The sequence below is a fragment of the Danio aesculapii genome, chromosome 7, assembly GCF_903798145.1.
Source record: "Danio aesculapii chromosome 7, fDanAes4.1, whole genome shotgun sequence".
NCBI lineage: Eukaryota > Metazoa > Chordata > Actinopteri > Cypriniformes > Danionidae > Danio > Danio aesculapii.
Genome location: NC_079441.1, coordinates 57275090 through 57296416, shown reverse-complemented (window position 1 = coordinate 57296416; position 21327 = coordinate 57275090). Strand labels below are relative to the sequence as shown.

General features: G+C 33.7%; 1 protein-coding gene across 3 annotated transcripts in view; it reads right to left on the bottom strand.

Moving 5' to 3' along the window:
- Window positions 1–21327, bottom strand: part of slc8a4b (solute carrier family 8 member 4b) — a 130221-nt gene that overhangs the window by 34851 nt on the left and 74043 nt on the right. The window lies entirely within an intron of this gene.

Sequence of the window (21327 nt, the reverse complement as noted above, 5' to 3'; positions counted from 1 at the left end):
GTTTAGTTTAGTTTAGTTTAGTTTAGTTTAGTTTAAATTAGATTAGTTTAGTTGAAAATAGGTTAGTTTAGTTTAGCTTAGTTTAGTTTAAATTAGATTAGTTTAGTTTAAATTAGTTTAGTTTAAATTAGATTAGTTTAGTTTAGTTTAAATTAGTTTAGTTTAAATTAGTTTAGATTAAATTAATTTAGTTTAGTTTAAATTAGTTTAGGTTAAATTAGATTAGTTTAGTTTAAATTAGTTTAGTTTAGTGTAGTTTAAATTAGATTAGTATAGTTTAGTTTAAATTAGTTTAGTTGTTTTGTTAAGTTTAAGTTAGTTTCGTTTAAATTAGTTCAGTCACAATGAGTTTAGTTTAGTATAGTTTCAATGAGATCAGTTTATTTTAGTTTAAATTAGTTTAGATTAGTTTAAATGGGTTGAGTTTACTTTAGTTTAAATTAGTTTAGTTTAAATTAGTTTAGATTAAATTAGCTTACTTTAGTTTAAATTAGTTTAGTTTAAGTTAGTTTAGTTTAAATTAGATTAGTTTAGTTTAGTTTACATTATTTTTGTTGTTTAGTTTAGTTTAAATTAGTTTTGTTTAATTAAAATGAGTTTAGTTTAGTATAGTTTAAATTAAATTAGTTTAGTTTAGCTTAGTTTGAATTAGTTTAGTTTAGTTTAAATGAGTTTAGTTTAGTTTAAATTAGATTAGTTTAGTTGAAAATAGGTTAGTTTAGCTTAGTTTAGTTTAAATTAGATTAGTTTAGTTTAGTTTAAATTAGTTTAGTTTAAATTAGATTAGTTTAGTTTAGTTTAAATTAGTTTAGTTTAAATTAGTTTAGATTAAATTAATTTAGTTTAGTTTAAATTAGTTTAGTTTAAATTAGATTAGTTTAGTTTAAATTAGTTTAGTGTAGTTTAAATTAGATTAGTATAGTTTAGTTTAAATTAGTTTAGTTGTTTTGTTAAGTTTAAGTTAGTTTCATTTAAATTAGTTCAGTCACAATGAGTTTAGTTTAGTATAGTTTCAATTAGATTAGTTTAGTTTAGTTTCAATTAGTTTAGATTAGTTTAAATGGGTTTAGTTTACTTTAGTTTAAATTAGTTTAGTTTAAGTTAGTTTAGTTTAAATTAGATTAGTTTAGTTTAGTTTAAATTATTTTCATTGTTTAGTTTAGTTTAGTTTAAATTAGTTTAGTTGAATTAAAATGAGTTTAGTTTAGTATAGTTTAAATTAAATTAGTTTAGTTTAGTTTGAATTAGTTTAGTTTAGTGTAAATGAGTTTAATTTAGTTTAGTTTAGTTTAAATTAGTTCAGTTTAAATCAGTTTAGTTTAGTTTAAATTAATTTAGTTTAAGTTAGTGTAGTATAGTTTAGTTTAATTTAGTTTAGTTTAAATGAGTTTAGTTTAGTTTAGATAAGTTTAGTTTAGTTTAGTTTAAATTAGGTTAGTTTAGTTCATTTTAAATTAGTTTAGTTTAGTTTAATTTGGCTATTTTTGGTGAGCAATTTGTGCTAAAAACCTATTAAGTTGAAAGTTTTTTTCTGTTGTCTATAACTGTTATATTATGTGTCCGTTTTTTTGAACCAGGTAACATCTTGTGCATAAGACATCATCAAAACATCATGACTTTTCTATATTGCAATCCTATAGCTTACACAGTAACATAACATCTGTGTGTCTCATATACACACACAATCCTCATCTGAAGGAGGATTTCATTATGCAGATGGTGGTGGTTATAAAAAGATATATTGAGTGTTTTCTCTGCTGCATTTTGAAGCATTAATGAGCTCTTTCACTAAGTGCAGGTCCCGAAACACTTCACTTTCATTTTCTTGAGTGTTTTTCATTTCTAAAGAATGTCTCAATGAATTAAACACTGAGAGAAGTTTCATTCTAAAATGATAGAGAACCACAACCAATATTGGCAATACTGAACGTACAACATCAAATAGTAATCATCACCAACACACAATCACAGGGAGAGACACATACACACACAGATATTTAGTGTCTAATCTAAATTCCACACTTAACTTCCTGTAACTCTTGCTTATCATGATTAGCAGGTTGTGGTTGGTGATAATTAATAAGAGACGAGGACTGACATGTTCATTACATTGAGCGGTGTAGACACAACTCGCACACAAACAGAGGCGGGATAATAAAGATAAATACTGTACCTCACACCAACTTATATTTACATGATTTGAATGATCAAAATTATTAGCATTTTATTATTAAGGAATGCATATGTACAAATAATTTGCACCGATGTTTCATTGTGCAAAACCCTACTCCATGAAAAATGACGAAAATACTTACTTTTGTAATTTAGGTAACATAAGCTATGACGTTAACACTGGTTTGGTAGGAAGCCATAATTGTCTCAAGTAAGCATAGAATTTCTAGGTTTCACACATTTACTGTTTTCAAAGTGGCACAGGCCCTGTTCACAACAGGTATTAAGATTGAATTGCAATTGAATTGCAAAAAGGGGGACACATTCCTGTTTACACCTGGCATGTATATCTTTCTATTTTGTACACTTTCCACCACTGTCAAACTATGTTCAGATGAAGCAGGGTTGGTGAAGGTAAAAAGGATTTCTATGATCTTTTGATCTAATATTGCAGAATAAGTTCACACAATGTACATACTGTACTCTCAAATCACAAGGAATAAGATGGAATGTAACAAATGAAATCATTAAGGGAGGATGGGGTATTGTTTTTTCATCATGCCACAATTGTTTTGGTGATTTGTGACCCTGTCCGTTGCTTAAAATAAAATAAAATAAAATAAAATAAAATAATTATTTTTTTGAACATAAAATGGTTTTGAAAAGTTTCACCAAAGAAATGCACAGGCAGTGGATGAGAGAATAATTCAAAAATGCAATTTGTAGTCATTCAAACATTCAAATATATGCCTGTACATTTCTGACTAAATTAACTGTTGTGTTTTTTGTATATAAAAATGCTAAGTTCCACACAATCAATTTGAATTGGGACAACGTGAAGAAATTAAGTTAACTTTTTAGTTTTCACAAATTTAAATAGATTAAACATAAAACAATTAAGTTGTTCCAAAAAAAACCCCTCAAGAATTGTGTTGTTTTGGTTTTAAATAAATATTTTCAGCAAAATGCAAGATGTGTTCCCTTGAGTGTAGTTATATATTTTTGTACACCCACAAATCAGAAAAAGTTGGGACAGTATAGAAAATGCAAATAAAAAAAGGAAGTATTGAAATTTCCAAATTTACTTTGACTTGTATTTTATTCATAATAATGTGATTGAAACAGGTGATGCAACAGGTAACTGTAATTAGGAGTTGGTACAAAAGCAGCATCCAAGAAAGGTCTATTCCTTTAGGAGCAAAGATGGGCAGAGGATCGCCAGTTTGCCAACAGATATATGAGAAAATGATTAAAATGTTTAAAAACAATGTTCCTCAAAGAAAGATATTTCACCATCAACAGTGCATAACATAATTAAAAGATTCAAGGAATCTGGAGGAATTTCAGTGTGCAAAGGACAAGAATCCAATTCTAAGCTGAGCAAAAATGATCTCTGATCCCTCAAGCGGCACTGCATCAAGAATCGGCATACATCTATAAGTGATATCACCTCATGGGCTCAGGACTACTTTCGCAAACCTTTGTCAAGTATCACAATACGTAGTAGCATCCACAAATTTCACTTAAAACTGTACTGTGCCAAAATGTTAACAGTGTCCAGAAGCACTGTTGACTTCTCTGGGCCTCGAATGCATCTGGGATAGACCATTACACAGTGGAAACATGTACTGTTGTCAGATGAATCAGTATTTCAGTTATTATTTTGGGAAAAATGGACGCCGTGTGCTCTGGACCAAAGTAGAAAAGGATCATCCAAACTGTTACCAGCAACAAGTCCAAAGGCCAGGGTCTGTCATGGTATGGAGTTATGTCAGTGCCCTTGGCAAAGGTAAGTTGCACTTCTGTGAAGGCACTATTAACGCTAAAATGTAAGGTCTATGTTTAAGTGTTGTAAACATTACAAAGTGGTAAATGCTTTACTGATACAACTTTTTTTTAAATGTGTTGCAAGAAGCAAAATTTGAACATGTGTTTATTTAGAAAAAACAACCTATTAAAAAATTGTATTGTCTGCAATGAAATACAAGTAAAAAGTCTGATTTGGGGTTGTATATATATATATACACACATCAGAACTATTTTATCATATTTTCAACAGCAAGCCAAAATATTATAGACAGCAAAGTTTAAATCCCATATGGTCATTCCTATACATCCTGTAAAGAGTGTCAATGGTGGTAATTTGCATTCACATCATGACGAAGTTTTCAATTTTGCTTACACCTATTATTTAGTGTGATTCACATCCACAAATAGCTGAAAATATATTTTAGTACCAAGTGTAAACAGGGCCAGAGTGCCACCATATGTCCAATCCTCAGGAAATGAGCCAACAAATATTTTATTTATAGTTGTCTCTGCACATTAGGACAATGTATTATAACATCAAAATAATTACACACTTCACCTTTAAGGGTGACAAAGCTGAGGGCAGATGTTACAGTCCGGGGTCCAGAGAATCTTCCAAATAATAGTCATGGACATTTATAATCATTAAGTAACAGTCACATTAATGCCACCAATAGAGAGCTTAAAGAAAGGAATACAAAGACAGTTCTTCCCAGCACATGTGGAATAAAGAGAATTGCAAGGGCAGTCACACTCAAACTACTGAGTTGACAGAAATGGTTAGAAAGTCAGTAATATGAGAAAGAATTGTGGTACAGCCATAGGGTTTGCTGAAGCACCAAAATACCATTGTTTATTAATATAGTAATCATTCTAATCCTGGTCTAATCCTGAAAGTGTATCAAATAAAGTGATTTGCTAACTTACAAAAGCTTTTTTATGACATGATAATAATAAATGATTGATTGATTGATTGATAGTTAATGTTTTAAGTACTTGATTTCATGAATTAATAATTCTTGGACAATGATCATATTATGAAACACAAATACGGACGCACTATTTCCAGCCATGCCAAAATACTAAATCTGAATTACAGTCTAATCTCTTATATATTATGATGTGCAGCAGTACATACATGTAAGAGTATCAAATGATATTACGCTTTGGATACAGTTCAAGTTAAAGCAGTATCACTTTAGATTCCATAGCGATGAGCGTTCCAACATACTTAACCATCAGACAAATAGACAGGTCATGGCACTAAAAATAAAATCAAATGCAAGTAATTCCTTTCATGTAATCCATGAGGCATCAAATCAGAAACAGTTCTGCAATGAATATTACATGGTAATGCAATCTACATTTCCACCATAGGGGGTGAGCGTGCATTGAAATGATTGTTTAATTAGAGAAGAGTGATTTAATCGCATCCTCTCATAACCACTTCAACTTCAGGCTGTCAATCTAAAAAAAAAAAGCTGAATCTATTTAATATACCAGTCGTTCAAGTTTCATCTGAGCTCGAATTGAAATGTTTGTGTTGATTTTCATCCCAGCTTGAGTCACTTTTTTGGGGGATTTTTAAATTCAGTGTTTATTTTATTCCTATTTTATTAATATTAGTAACGAAGTCTTCAAATAATGCTTTAAATTCCTCTGAAATGGGTTTGTCTATATGTACTTAAGAAGAAATGGGTTTAGATTATTGTCCTGGAAGCACCTAAGCATCTGTTTGTTCAGCAAAACACATTGTGTGTGTGCAAGAGAGAGATATGAGGTCATGGAGCTTTATATATCATAGACGTAATGCATCCAGCCATGGCAGTGGTACTGAAATATTCATCATTTATGAGTCAGTCATGTTCTCAAAATTTCACCACCTGCTCCCCACTCTAAACAAACACGCACACACACAGCAGACACTGAAACCAGGGCAGAGCTGCTCGGGGCAGTGCACACACATACTCGCTTCTCCCTCATGATGAATGCTGACACATCATGGGTGGAGTTATTGATTAAATAAGGTCAGGCGTGTAGAATTAAGGAGGTAGCATTCCATCATAATTTAAACTTCATTAAAGTCTGTTTTCTTCTGTCATGCACGTGTTGTTTTCTATTTGGCACTCCTTGGACAACAGCTTTCTGGTTATAGTACAATGACAAACAGCTTATGGGTGTCCCAGTCAGTGTTTCTGAACATTGTAGAATTAGCACTGAAGCTTATGAGACAGAGAGAGGTGTGATTCACAACTTGCCTGTCAGATTGTTTGCCTGAATATATATATATGTATATATATATATATATATATATATATATATATATATATATATATATATATATATATATATATATATATATATATATATATATATATATATATATATATATATATAATATATATTATATATCAGATATATAAGATATAAAAAATCAAATAGAATAATTTGTATGCTGTATTCACACAGACTTTAAAGTATACTCAAGCTCTAAGTGTTTGACACAAATACGCACTGGAAAGGTTCTCTCGCTGCCAATTATGATCTATAAAAATGTGATTGTGCTCATTTAAAATAAAAATGTCAAGGCTAATTCATCAAGAATTTATAGTCAAACATTTGGCTTAAGTTACTAATATTGTAAAGACAATATTGTCAGATGTTATAGAAAAGCCCTTTCCCATCACAACGAACAATGCAACAAACAAATCTGTCTGAATTTATTGGATCAGTGTGTTTCCACAGTCAGATTCTGTTGCCATTGGTCGGACTTCATTTTCAGCCGACTGAATATGTTCTCAATTTGTTGGATTGTGGAACATCTGAGCAGTGTGATATGATTTTTTCAACAAATGGCAACAGACAATCTTAATCTATCCAGGAACAAGACAGGCTTCACGTAAATTTCTTTTTAGCCTTGAGAAGGACCATTTAATTAATTATTTGATTATTGTTTGTGACAGTGCAAACCTGACAGTCATTTTTCACAATGACCAACTTGTTTGTTGATGTTTGTTGGCATTTGTTTGTGCAGTGTGAATTAGCCTTAATTGAGCGCAGTTCCCTCCAGTTCACAGCAGTGTTTCGTTTAAGAACGAATCAGCATTTTGGTATGAATGGATTGAATAGGTTGATTTGTCACTACAACAGTTTTACTGTTCTTTTGAAAAAAAAAAATTATATGAATTATTTACTCAACATTATTATCTAAAAAAAATATATATAAATAATAAATAAATGGTGAAGCAGTGGCGCAGTAGGTAGTGCTGTCGCCTCACAGCAAGAAGGTCGCTGGTTCGAGCCTCGGCTGGATCAGTTAGCGTTTCTCTGTGGAGTTTGCATGCTCTCCCTGAGCAGTGTTGTGCAAGTTACTTCCAAACTGTAATACATTACAGATTGCTTATTACTGTGATTTAAAAGTAATCCCTTACCTTACAATATTACTGTCTCAAAATTGTAATATGTTACATTACTCTTATATTACTTTTTAGTTACTTTCACCAAAATAACTACAGAATTAGAACTTAACATACTAAAATGACTAAATGTACTGCAGAGCATTTTACATCTAGTAGAAATGGATATGATGTAGCAGAATGACGGTGACCTATCCAGGCTACTAACAATATAGTATATATTTGGCAACGTGAAGGCTCAAGACAATGCAAGAAAGGATAAGAGCCAGAATCACAAATGATCAAAGTCTGTTGAAAGTATGGTAAAGGTAAAGCTTGGCTATTTTCATATTAGACACAACAGGCCTATATGTAAACTCCAATGCCATGACCAGATGCATTTTTTTCTTAATCTTGCCATTATTCTATTCACTTTCAATTCAGGTTCACAACACAAAACTGTCATGCACAAAGTGAGCATGATGAACATAGCTTTTTCAATATAATGCTCGTGCACCAATTTCCTCTGTGGACAAAACTGCTTGTGAGCTCTCAAATATATGCTGCTCGCGTGAAAATTTTCTCATGCTCTCTCAAATATGCACTGCTCACGCACAAAATTTCTTGTGCGCTCACAGTACACTACTCGCTCAGTGAGATTATATGCAGACTCACAATTTGTGTTTTGTGTTCCCTCTTCCTTTCATGCTTTTTGATATAATTTATATTTGTACACTATTTATTAACAATAACCAAAATACTAAAATAGACTTGCATATTAATTTTTTTATCTAATCCACCATAACCTTTTTTGTTGTTTGTTATATAATGAAATATTTCCAATTTCAAACACTTAAGACACAGAGAAAAGAAGTTAAATGCAAAGAATACATTTTTAAAAAACATTTATTAAACATCCAAAAGGTGCACCATACTAATCAAATAAAACAACATTTAAACAAAAATATAACGAATGCAAGCAGAAATGTAACCGATAAAAATAGGGGAAAACTTGATGAGGTATTATAGCCTACTGAACTATTCACTCCTCAAATAAATCTCACTATCAATCCCATTTTATCATGGCAACTAAAATAAATTGAACACGTCTCTGTTGTCTTCCACATTGCTGATGAGATTGTGGAGGACATTTTCCCTGTCATGTACAGTGTTTTGAACAGTTCTACAGTAAAGTACTTCAATTAATCAGTTGTGGTAATACTAGTTGCTGTGGTAACACAAGCGTAATATAAACAAATTACCCAGTGCTGTAGTTTTTTTTTACAATATAGGGTATACTATACTACAATTCACCACACTTTACTGTAGTAAAACTACACTTTGTATTTCATTTTATCAGTTCACTATTCTTAATACTACAGTATGCTGAAGCATTCATTAACAAATTGTAAATAATACTAGCCTAAAACATAGGCAGTATATCTAACACTCAAAAACACAAGTATTTATTATAGAATTTATCATAACCTTTTAGTGTTTCGTGTATTGCTAATAAATACTGTAGCAATATATAAACCATATCAACATTCTTGGGATAACCAATTGAACAGGAGGATCTCTGGAGAGCAAAAGCACGAAAAGAAGAGGAAACATGAGGCACAAAATGTGAGTCTGCATCATCTGACGGAGCCAGAGCAGATCATTCGCACGTGAGCAGCCGTGTTTTGAGTGCATGCGACTGCGAAAAAAAAATTGCGGTCGAGTTGTCCACGAACAGAGAATTACATGAATGCACTCTTGTAAAACTGCGCTTACGACTGTTGTCAGTGAAATAACGCCATATGCACATACGTCCATCTCGCGAATGTACTGTCTTCTGCATATCTATTTTGCCGCTCTTCCGCTGCACGTCAGGGCTTGACCTTACTGTGAACCGGGCTGAGCCAATAGCCTCGGACCTCGAGCTCAGAGGCTGAAATCATTCCGCGTTCAAAGTAAAAAAGTTCCAATAGCCTGAGGGATATTGATGACAACACGCGCATATATTCACTAACCACGAACAGAAAATAGAACTTACTTGCGGTATTTTTTATTTGGTAATGTCTTGCGGGCGAAAAGTTTGTTGTAACGCACGCGTTACTGAACATGTACCGAGTAAAATATTACTGAAAATGTATAAGTAATGCCTTACACTACTGCGTTACTGGAAAATGTAATACATTACTGTAATACATTACTTTTGTAACGCATTACTCCCAACACTGTCCCTGAGTTCGTGTGGGTTTCATGCGGTACAGGTGAATTGGGTAAGCTAAATTGTCCTTAGTGTATGTGTGTGAATGAGTGTGTGTTGATGTTTCCCAGACATGTAATAAATGAATAATGAAATAAATAAATAAATAAATAAATATATATATATATATATATATATATATATATATATATATATATATATATATATATATATATATATATATATATATATATATATATATATATATATATATATATATATATATATATATATATATATATATATATATATATATATATATATATATATATATATATATATATATATATATATATATATATATATATATATATATATACACAGGGCTTAATTTGTGCCAAAACACGCTGGATCCGAATTCGGCATCTCTGAAATCTGATCCGGTACCTCATTTTACTGATCCCCCTCCTCAAACACATTCATTTATATTTCTATAGAGTTTTTTACAATTTAGATTGTGTCAAAGCTGCTAAACATAGATGACGTTCTAGTAAATTGAAACTGCTTCAGTTTGGTTGTAAAAGTATGAGTGGAAAAAGGCCCAATTTTCTGAACAAGATTGTCAAGCTAGACCAACATGGTCTTCAAAGGAGAAAGGTTACTGAGGGTGTCTTAGGGCTGTTACAATCTGATTGATGGAGTCAAGCAGTTTGCTACAGAACCACATCAACGTTGTCTTGTCAAGTTAGCTCATATATCTTAGATTTATCTTTTCCTCAGGTCTGGACACACGGAGCACAACTTCTTGTCCAAGCCCTTATGCTTTCTCGGCTAGATTATTTCAGCGCTCTTTTGGCAGGATGTCCATCATGTGCAATCAAACCTCTACAAATGATTGAGAACACAGCAGCACAATGGTTCTTCTAAGAGCTCAAGAGAACTTCTGTCAAATTTCTGTCTGCACTGTGTAATGATTACAACTACTGTAGTAGCTTCATGTTCAATACACTGTCATAAGGTGAGTGGTGCTGTCAATGACAAGAACAAACCTGCTTTCATTTTCATTCACTGTTTCTTGTTGTTGGAATGACCTTCCTAAGCCAAGAATGTAGAATTTCTGACATTATTCAAAAACAGCTGAGAACTCTTACTAAATACAATAATACTTAATAAAAAATTATTCAATCATTTAAACAAATCTTCAATGGTTCTACTTATCTGCAACCCAATCTATTTTAGTTAGTACTAAACTAAACAAACATTTAAAAACTGTATTAGGAGAACTCCTCATGTTTATTGCACCAAACAAGAAGAATTATATAAATTAACGTAAATCAATAGTCTCAAACTCAATTCCTGGAGGGCCGCAGCTCTGCATAGTTTAGCTCCAACCACCTCCAACTCACACTTGCTTAATAGTCTCTAGTAGTCTTGAACACCTTGATTAGTTGGATCAGCTGTGTTTGATTAGAGTTGGACCAAAATTGTGCAGAGCTGCGGCCCTCCAGGAATCAAGTTTGAGACCTATGATGTGAAGACATGGATCAGGAAAGTACTTTATACATTTCCCAATATACATTATACTGTTCTTAATCTATGTTGGACAGACAGGTCTTTTGTCTAGCTCTTCAACATGAACATGAAAGCAGCAACAGTACAGGTGAACAGCATATAGGCCTACTTTTTCAAGTGACGTCATGCCATTAGGGGAACGTCCCTCTGGCAGACAAAACATTACAATCTCCTGCTGTCCCGCTGTATTTGTGCCAAATAGTAGCATCACTGACCCATAACATATTATATACATATTTTGTATGCGCTTTCTATACTAATTTGCAGGCTTGGTGCAATTGCAGTATAAATTGAAGTCAAAGTGCAAATAAATAGACCAATAGATTTTTTTGTCAACAAATATTAAACTAAGGGGCATCACGGTGGCGCAGTGGGTAGCACGATTGCCTCACAGCAAGAAGGTCACTGGTTCGAGCTCCGGCTGGGTCAGTTGGCATTTCTTTGTGGAGTTAGCATGTTCTCCCTGTGTTGGCATGGGTTTCCTCCGGGTGCTAAGGTTTCCCCCACAGTCCAAAGACATGTGGTACAGTATAGGTGAATTGGGTAAGCTAAATTGTCCATAGCGTATGTGTGTGAATGAGAGTGTATGGGTGTTTCCCAGTGATGCCTTGCAGCTGGAAGGGCATCCGCTGCGTAAAAAATGTGCTAAATAAGTTGGCGGTTCTATTTGCTGTGGCGACCCCAGATTAATAAAGGGACTAAGCCAAAAAGAAAATGAATGAATATTAAACTAAGCAAGCAAACCGACACCAATTATAAAAGCAGACACTTTCTCACTATAATGCCATCACCAATGACTAAATCGCTGTGTTATGTACTGTTTATAATCATATCTCTGTTAAGTTCTATTGATAAGTAAAACAAATATTCATAGCTTGAAACAAACTGATATATGACCTGTTTATTCTATGTTTCTATGGAGATTCCAGTGTAGCTGCCATTGCAGCCCCCTATATTTTGCCCGCCAGCTCTCCGCACAGAAAAACAATCAATTAGAGGGTGTGTCTCACAATCTTATCAATTTCCAAACAAAGAGTTATAAATAATAATCTTTAGTTAGTTTAAAGGCACACAAAGACAACACTTAAAAAAAAACTATAGAACTTTAGAATCTAAAATACTCCAATTTACTAAGAAGCATACAGCTCACTAATAAATAGACACGTTTCTCAGTACTGGGTTGTGGCTGGAATCTGCTTTGTAAAACATATGCAGGAATAGTTGGCGGTCCATTCCACTGTGGCCACCCCTGATAAATAAGGGACTAAGCCAAATGAAAATGAATGAAGAATGATTGAATTGAATAGACACATAATGCTTGTCTACACTTTAGAGTAGACTCACAGCTGCAGAATGCAAACTAATGTTTTGGACTAATTCACAATTAAAAAAACATCTAAATTTGATATTTTGACTATTTTTGGCCTTAATGACAACATGGCTGTCAAATTTTTGACAGAATACTTCAGTAGTGATATTTTATTTTTTCCACAATGTTTTCTCATTTTCTCTGAAAATGGCTGAAAAACCAAAGCAGTTTTAATATATACGTTGGTGGCACGGTGGCTCAGTCCAAAGACAAGTGCTATAGGGAAATTAATTAACTAAATTGGCCGTAGTGTATGAGTGTGTGTGTGAATAAGTGTGTATGGGTATTTCCCAATACTAGGTTGCAGTTGGAAGGGCATCTGCTGCAAAAAAAAACATGCTGGAATAATTGGTGGTTCATTCCATTGTGGTGACCTCTAAAATAAAGATTTCGCAGAAGGAAAATTAATGAATGGATACTTCCTAGCCCTGTTTTACCATAAAATGTGACTCTTTGCTCTGGTATATCCTTATGTAACCAAAGTTCTCATCCTCTCATTTACTCGTTATTATCAGAACTGTGAAATTAAACCTGCGAAAGCTCTAACAGGTTTGATAACCACATAATCAACATCTCTCTCACACACAAAAACATGCTGACAGATGTTCTGACTCATTATCTCAGTCTATGCAATGTGGAAATTGAACAATCTTTCTGGTTCCAAATCCACAGCAAGAGTAAAAAAGAGAAAGAGATGAACTGGCCTTGAAAGGGGCACAGCATACCCTCTTCCCTCTTTTTCATTAAACTGTACATCCTCTGATGTGATAAATTACCCACCTCCTCTGTTTCACCATCCTTGCATGTCACCGTTACCACCTTACTTCTAACATTAAAGCTCATTACCCATATGTGCCACAAAGGACTGCTGGCACTTTTCAGAAGTTGAAGGTGACTGTGTGACTGGCTGGGGTCTATAGGATGGCATGCCAGCTGTCAACATCTTAAAACATGCTAGCTCATGGAACCAATGTTTGGCAGGAGCAGCTGTTTTCCTGCATGTCTCCATGTGTCTTCTTTCTGTTTTGTCTTACATCAGAGCTTATATCTCATTAACGTGCCTGTATATTTACACTTAACGCTCTGTTTGGTTATAAGACAAGCAACAACCAATGGAATTAAAGGAATACCAGGCGGTGTACAATCCTGCTTCTGAATGGCCATTGACCTGCAGATTGTAGTTCTAACACACTTTCCTAAAGTAATTCTAGTAGAAAGGACTACCTGATCGTGTTTAATTCGGGTTGGAGCTAAACTCTGCAGGACAGTGTCCCTCCAAAAACATATTTATCAAACAAAGAACAATCAGGAGTGCGATTCACAAACAACTCGCGCCTGAACTATCATAGTATGATGCATGGTTTGGGAAAAGAACGATTTAGTGATGAGTGTTTCCTAAAACAAAATAGTTGCTTTGTTGCAGATCCATCGTTTGAACCACATTAGTAAAATGTAAACCATCCATAATGATGCTCTAAACAGGGTGGAGTAACAACTTCTTTAGCGAAAACTCCCATAATGTATTTGTGCAAATTACATAGTTTTACACACACACACACACACACACACACACACACACACACACACACACACACACACACACACACACACACACACACACACACACACACACACACACAATTAAAAAAAAAAAATCCAATATTAGTTTTGGTAAAAACATGCACTCGTTTTTCCATATTAATTGAAATATATGTAACCGGCACATATAGGGTCAATATTTACTTTCAAATAATACTGAGAATATTTCATGTTCTATTTTAAAACATGAATTTGCTAACAAATATTAAAATCTCATATATAAATCATTTAAATAGTTAATGGTTGTAAATTTATTAAGAAAATTTTAAAATCCTACTTAATAATAATATTAATAATAATAATAATAATAATAATAATAATAATAATAATAATTGTTATTGTGATTCTTTCTTTCTTTCTTTCTTTTTATTTTTCATTTATTGTAAAAGTCTAATTTTACAATTTGACACATTCAAACCACTGCAGAAATGTTCTAACCAACAAGTCCATGTCATAAAGTGATACATTTCTTAATAAATAACCTATCCTATAAATTAAAAGCATTAACTTATGCTATATATTTTTGTTTTCACAAGCTTTGGATACATAACGTATATTCCACTTTTAAATAACAGGTCACCTAAGTTGCGTTCATGGCTACGTTCAAAATGGCATTTAATGTTTTCAAAGTGCATTGGCATAAGAACGCAATTGTCAATATGAAGATCGCTAAAACTGAACTGTAAAAATACTTTGAAAGCAAATTACACCTAAGAGAGATGACTTTAATGTTTTTTTTTATATAATTCGAAGTTACAATTTTGGAACGGGCATAGGAAAAGGGCATAGGGGGAATAACTGGAAGTAGAACACAACCAGGAACTATGCTTTTAACTACAGCTCTAGAGGTGTAGTTACAAGCGTACAAGTTTGCGATGCAGTTTGCGAATGTTCGTTGGAACGAGGGATTTGGGAAATGCCAAATCAACAAACTACGTTTGTAAGGACAGACTTAGTTGGCTAACGATGGTATTTGGAAACACATCCCAGTTTGGAAAATGAATGGATGACCTGTTGGTTTGTTTAAAGTACATGCAAACAGGCAGGACATAAATAGCATAGAGTTAATTAGATTCCAAAACAAATTATTGCACATTTTACTCCACTAAATTTCATAAATATTAAGAGTAAAATGATACTTTGAATTGGAGAATTGAATAATTCTTAAATATTTACACTGTGTAAATAGGAAAGTTTTATTTAAAAACAACATAATCTAAAAATAACAATTAAAATACACAAATTAATATTCATGCATCTTCCCTTTTAAAGTATGTATTTTATGTATTGTAAATTTTATGCACAAACCTTTGTAGTTTTTACATTTTTGTAATATATTATAGGCTATGTATTAAACTTGATTTAAGTACTTCATCCCCAATGTTTTATGAAACCAAAAGTAAAAAGTATACAGTATTTGCTCTGTGCTTATGATGCAGTTTTCTTTCAGTTTTTTTTTTTTTGTCATCAGGTGTCTTTGGAGGTCTCCGTATGCAGGTCAGTCCCTCTGTTTGTGTGGACAGTACAACAGCACAGGTGTGAGGTGAATGTGAATGCGTAAACTGAATAAGTCCACATTTGGGATTCTGCACTTGTATCAAACTGGTGCAGAGTTCAGAATACTTTGTAAGCTGTACAGTTTAATTGTGCCATAAACAACGACAATAAATATTCATTCATTCATTCATTCATTCAAAAATGCATAGCAAAACACCATGAATGATAGCATACCTGAGCCTTCACCATGCATGAAGATGAGTAAATAATGATAACACTTCCCCTGTAACATTCATTCATTTTCTTTTCAGCTTAGTCCCTTTATTAATCAGGGGTTGCCACAGCGGAATGAACTGCCAACTTATCCAGCATAAGTTTTTACACAGCGGATGCCCTTCCAGCCACAACCCATCACTGGGAAACACCCACACACTCTCATTTACACACATACATTTCGAACAATTTAGTTTATTAAATTCACCTATCTATACCTATACCTTCTGCATGTGTTTGGACTGTGGGGGAAACCGGAGCACCCAGAGGAAACCCACGCCAACATGGGAAGAAACTCCACACAGAAATGCCAACTTTGCCAGCCGGGGCTCAAACCAACGACCTTCTTGTTGTGAGGTGAAAACGCTAACCCCCATACCCCATTATATTTAATCTTATATTATTTACTCATTTACCAGTCTATTTTTTTTTTCATAGACTAGATCTCTGTAACTACAGTCTCTGGCCAATCTCCTAAAACATTCTCTCAGTAACTCCCTAAACAGTTTAGGTGGTACTTATCATATTGATAAAGAACTCTTCAATCCAGCAGACAGTGTATTATTTTCTTTCACTTTGTGTTATCTTCTTCTGTTCTCGCTCAATGTTGCACCTCTTGCCATGTCTCTTTGGGTCTGACATCTCCTTTAAACACAGAACAGCACACACAAGCACATGCTGTCACTTGAAGTTAATCGTCAGGGAACGCCTCAACGACTTGTTGTCTCTGCAGTGCTAATTAAGCCACTTCCAATTTAGGAGTAAGGAATTTAGATGACAAACAGGAAAAGAAGTAAAACGAACTAAGGGATGGCATCTAAACTCAAACTGAGCAAAGTTAAACAGAGCGTAGGTTCCATGTTTGTTGGATAATCACAAGCCCACATTCAAAATGAATAGCAAAACAAAACGAGTAATAAGACTAATCCCAAATCATACTCAGAATATACACACACATAAATCCAGGAAACAAGGGTCCAGATTAGAGATAATAAACTTTCAGGATGAGACTCTCAAGGGAGAGATAAGGCTTAAGGCAGAATACAAAAAAGCTCATTACATACCCTGCATTAAATGAGGTGTTAGATGAGTTCAGTGCTTAGGTTATTGGCTGCAACCTAAGTGGGTCTGATATACGCAGTCATAAAAGCTTTGTTTTAATTATGCAATGAGATATTCCCCTGATAACCAAGCATTTGCTACGCTGTTTTATCTTGAAGCACAAGTACATTGATCGATTTTCACTATCTGAATGAGCAGACAAAGAATACCGACAGAAATAGAAGGAAAAAAGACAAGTTGTGTCAATCAAGAGATTGAGTTAGTGTTTACAATTTTTCCAGTTGTTTACAAACAAAATCTTTTCTTGTCAAATGGTTTCTGAAACCTCTCACTCAAAATGCAAAACAATATCTCAAATCTTCCAAACCAGAAGCTATTTCTCAGCCTTGAACTCAATTTTCAATTGCATAAAACACTTTTTTTCAAAACGCTACACACAACTCTCTACCTAAAACACAAAAATCTAACAGGAAGCTACTTGCTTTCCTTTTCCAAACACATCAAATCAAATTGCTACACTTATTCACAAGGTCGTACACACATGCTCCTCAAATGTGGAAACACTAATTTCTTAACTGATCGCTAATAAATCCACATCCACAATTTGTAGTTTTGTACCTACCACATTTTCTCCATTTCTAAATCCTAAATCATAAATTCTAAAAGAATAGAGGAATTTTTCCGAGCCTTTTGATGTAAAGTGTATGATGACCAACCCTATGCCCACATGACGCTTTTTCAGGCAATGGATGCTTCTCCCCCTGAGACTCCCTTCACACACACAATTGTGTTCTTTACTCTAAAGAACATACTTTTGCTTTACATGTGTTTTATTTTTATTTTACTTTTACATTTTTTTTTTTTTTACATTTTTTTCATACAGTATGTTTATGTTTTTTTATGCTATAAACAACAGTAATGTTTGGCCTAATAAATTCTTTCTGTTTCTACATGTGATTGGTGTTTACAGTGTACTTGTTACTCCACTCACTAGATTACTGTCACTGTAAAACATTGTATTGAAATGTAGATATAAGCCTAAAGAGCAAAGAGCTTTAGATTTAGAACAACATGTGTTGACATGATATATCCAAAAGTGTTATATTATAAAAGAAGTGTTTGCCATTTGATGCAAATGCTTTATGTTTATGGCATTTTAAATGCAGTGTTTCATTTTGAAGGAGATGTGAGGCATTTTGCATTTTGTGCATGCAGTTTGGAGAATTGTGTGTAGAGTTTTGAATAAAGGTGACATTGTTTTGAAAACGTGTGTAAGCAGCTAGAAAAAACTAATAACCCATGTGTGTGATAAATTTTAATTAGGTTCAATCTGTCGGAGCCAATAGTGTCATAGGAAGTGCTCTAACACATAGATTTCTTGCACCAGGGGTGAAACCTTCATTTCACAAGTGAGGGGGACCAAATCCATAACATTATTCTATTCTATTCTATTCTATTTTATTCTATTCTATTCTATTCTATTCTATTCTATTCTATTCTATTCTATTCTATTTTAGAAATAAAAACATCTCAAACTATGCAATTGAGAATATGCAATTGAACTGAACTAACAATCTTCTCATGATAAGGAGCTCAACAGTGTGGAGTTTGCATTTTCTCCCCGTGTTCGCGTGGGTTTCCTCTGGGTGCTCCGGTTTCCCCTACAGTCTAAAGACATGTGCTATAGGGAAATTGGGTAACAACTAAAATTGAGTTTATGGGTGTTTCCCAGTACTGGCTCGCATATGCTCTACCATTCAAGGTGCAACACTACAATTCAAAATGTGAGTTGATGTTTTTGGAAAAAAATAATAAAATATCTTATGCTCATCAGAAAGGCATTTATGATGTATATTGTAATATTGTGAAATATTATTACAATTTAAAAGAACTGTTTTTTTTTATATAGTTTAGTCTTTTTACGATTAAGGAATGAAATGATCAGCTTTTATTTGAAACACAGTTTATGTATAATAGTACAAATGTTGCTTCAGTATAAGTATAACATATGTCTTTACTGAATAAAATTAAATATAATTTAAAAAATCAGTAACACTTTATGTTGATGGTCCACTTGAGTATTCCAGTTTTATTTGTAGGTCCTTTTGTGTCTGCTTAATAGCTGTTGATACTGCTCCTTCAACAGACATTTAACTGACTATAAAAAACTTTGCAAATACATGTCAATTTACACTAACCCTAATCCCAACCTTAAGCCAAACATAACAGTCTATTTATATTCTAATGAGAATTAGTTGGCATGTAGATGCAATGTAACTTAAATTCAACAAACTGACCATCAAAATAAAGTGTGACCAAAAAATATTTATACGATCAATAAAAAGTTGCTTTGCGTTAACTGAGAATGAGAAAGGAAGAACTATCTTTGGCTCTATTTCTTTTTATTCAATGCACACTCACGAATATTGGCCCATATGTCCAAATGTAATATTTGAGATTCCATCTCATCATAAACCAAATTAGTTTTTGCATTTACAGTAACAAATTGGCACAGGACCTTAAACTGTGGCAAGGGGTAACTTAAAAGTATACAATTAATCATATCACTATGCATTTTAATTTAGATGTATTTCAATGCAGACCAATCAAAGTTTTAGTGTACTGTATAGCAAGCTACTGGCCAGCTCTACTCATAAACCTAATGCAGCAGACTTTGTCTTGCATAATAAAAGATGCTGAATTGGGGAGAAGGCCTTGGCCCTGTGCAGAAGCTCCAGGGGCTCAAGAAAGCAAGGAGGCAGCTGTGAAGGCTCTAATCAGGGCTGGGACAACAGGCCTGCGGTCTCCCTCTGCCTGGACATCTGCCTTCTAATTAAGGAGCTCCATAGTTTGTATAAGTGAGCGATGGGCGTATGTGGATGAATTAAGGCTGGGTAACTCTAGTTGATGTAGCCAGTTGCCCATAGCCCTGGAATGCTATAGGGGGATTTCTGCCTTCTGTTTTCAAAAAAAAATGTAGATTACAATATCTGACACACAAATACTTAAATTTAAATGTATACCAAACAGTAGACTGTGATGTTATATAATTAAGCTTTGCCTCATTTTTATCATATTTACTAACTAAATTATCAAAATGTAATGCCAAAACAAGGTAGCGCAGTGATGTAGACAAGAAAGTCGCTGGTTCAAGCCTCAGCTGGGTCAGATGGCATTTCTGTGTGGCATGTGCATGTGGAGTGTGGGTTTCCTGCAGGTGCTCCGGTTCCCATCAGATTCCAAAGACATGCCCTATAAGTGAATTGGGTAAGCTAAATTGGCCATAATTTATGTGTGTGAATGAATTAGTGTGTATGGGTGTTTCCCAGTGATGGGTTACAGATGGAAGGGCATCCGCTGCGTAAACATATGCTGGATAAGTTGGCATTTCATTCCTCTCTGGTGACCCCTAATTACTAAAGGGACTAAGCTGAAAAGAAAATGAATAAAGGAATAATGCCAAAATATATATGTTCATTAACATCATTTCAAATTAAAAGTAAATAAATGAATTAAAAAAGCAAACAATAAACAGTAACCTGCCTAATGCATTCCTTCAGCTCGCTTTTATTAATTTCATTAACACCTCACTATGAAAAAAAATCTCATGGTTGACATTTTAGTTTTAACTCACAAAAAAAAAAAAAAAAAAAAAAAAAAACATTTTAATGCTGTAATATACAGTAGTCAGCATTTGAAGTAGATCAAAAAATGTTTATTAAAATTGTCCAAAGGCAAGAATAGGTGTTTTTAGGACAACAATACAACAATAAAACAATAGTTTTAGGACAACTTGGATGAAAAATTGGTTTTGATCCACTTGAAATGTCGACTGGAGCACCTGGAGGAAACCCATGCCTACATGAGAAGAACATGCAAACTCCACACAGAAATGCCCAGCTGGTGATGGAACCAGCAACCTTCTTGCTGTGAGGCGATTGTGCTACCCACTACGCCACCATGAGGCCCGATAGAAACACATTTATAGTATAAATTATTGATCTGCAAAAGTGAAGTTTCACAAACTAATTTCGAGAGGAGCACGTGATATGATTGACTACAGCTGATCCTCATTGCTAATCATTAGCTAGCCTATCAGATCATTCTAAAACTACTATAAATATCCTGCCTAAACTTCATTCCTTATCTTCGTTTTTGGAAAGATCTTCGTTTTTGGAAATGGAAAACTGCTTCGCATCAGCCAAATACATCCACCACCACCACCACCACCACCACCACCACCACCACAACAACAACTACTTCTTCTTCAAGAAACAACAATAACCATATCTCTAACTATAACTTCAACAACCTAAAAAAACTTCCTCTTCAACTGCCTCACACAACACATATTCTCCAACCCTATTCTCCAGCAAGATTAATCC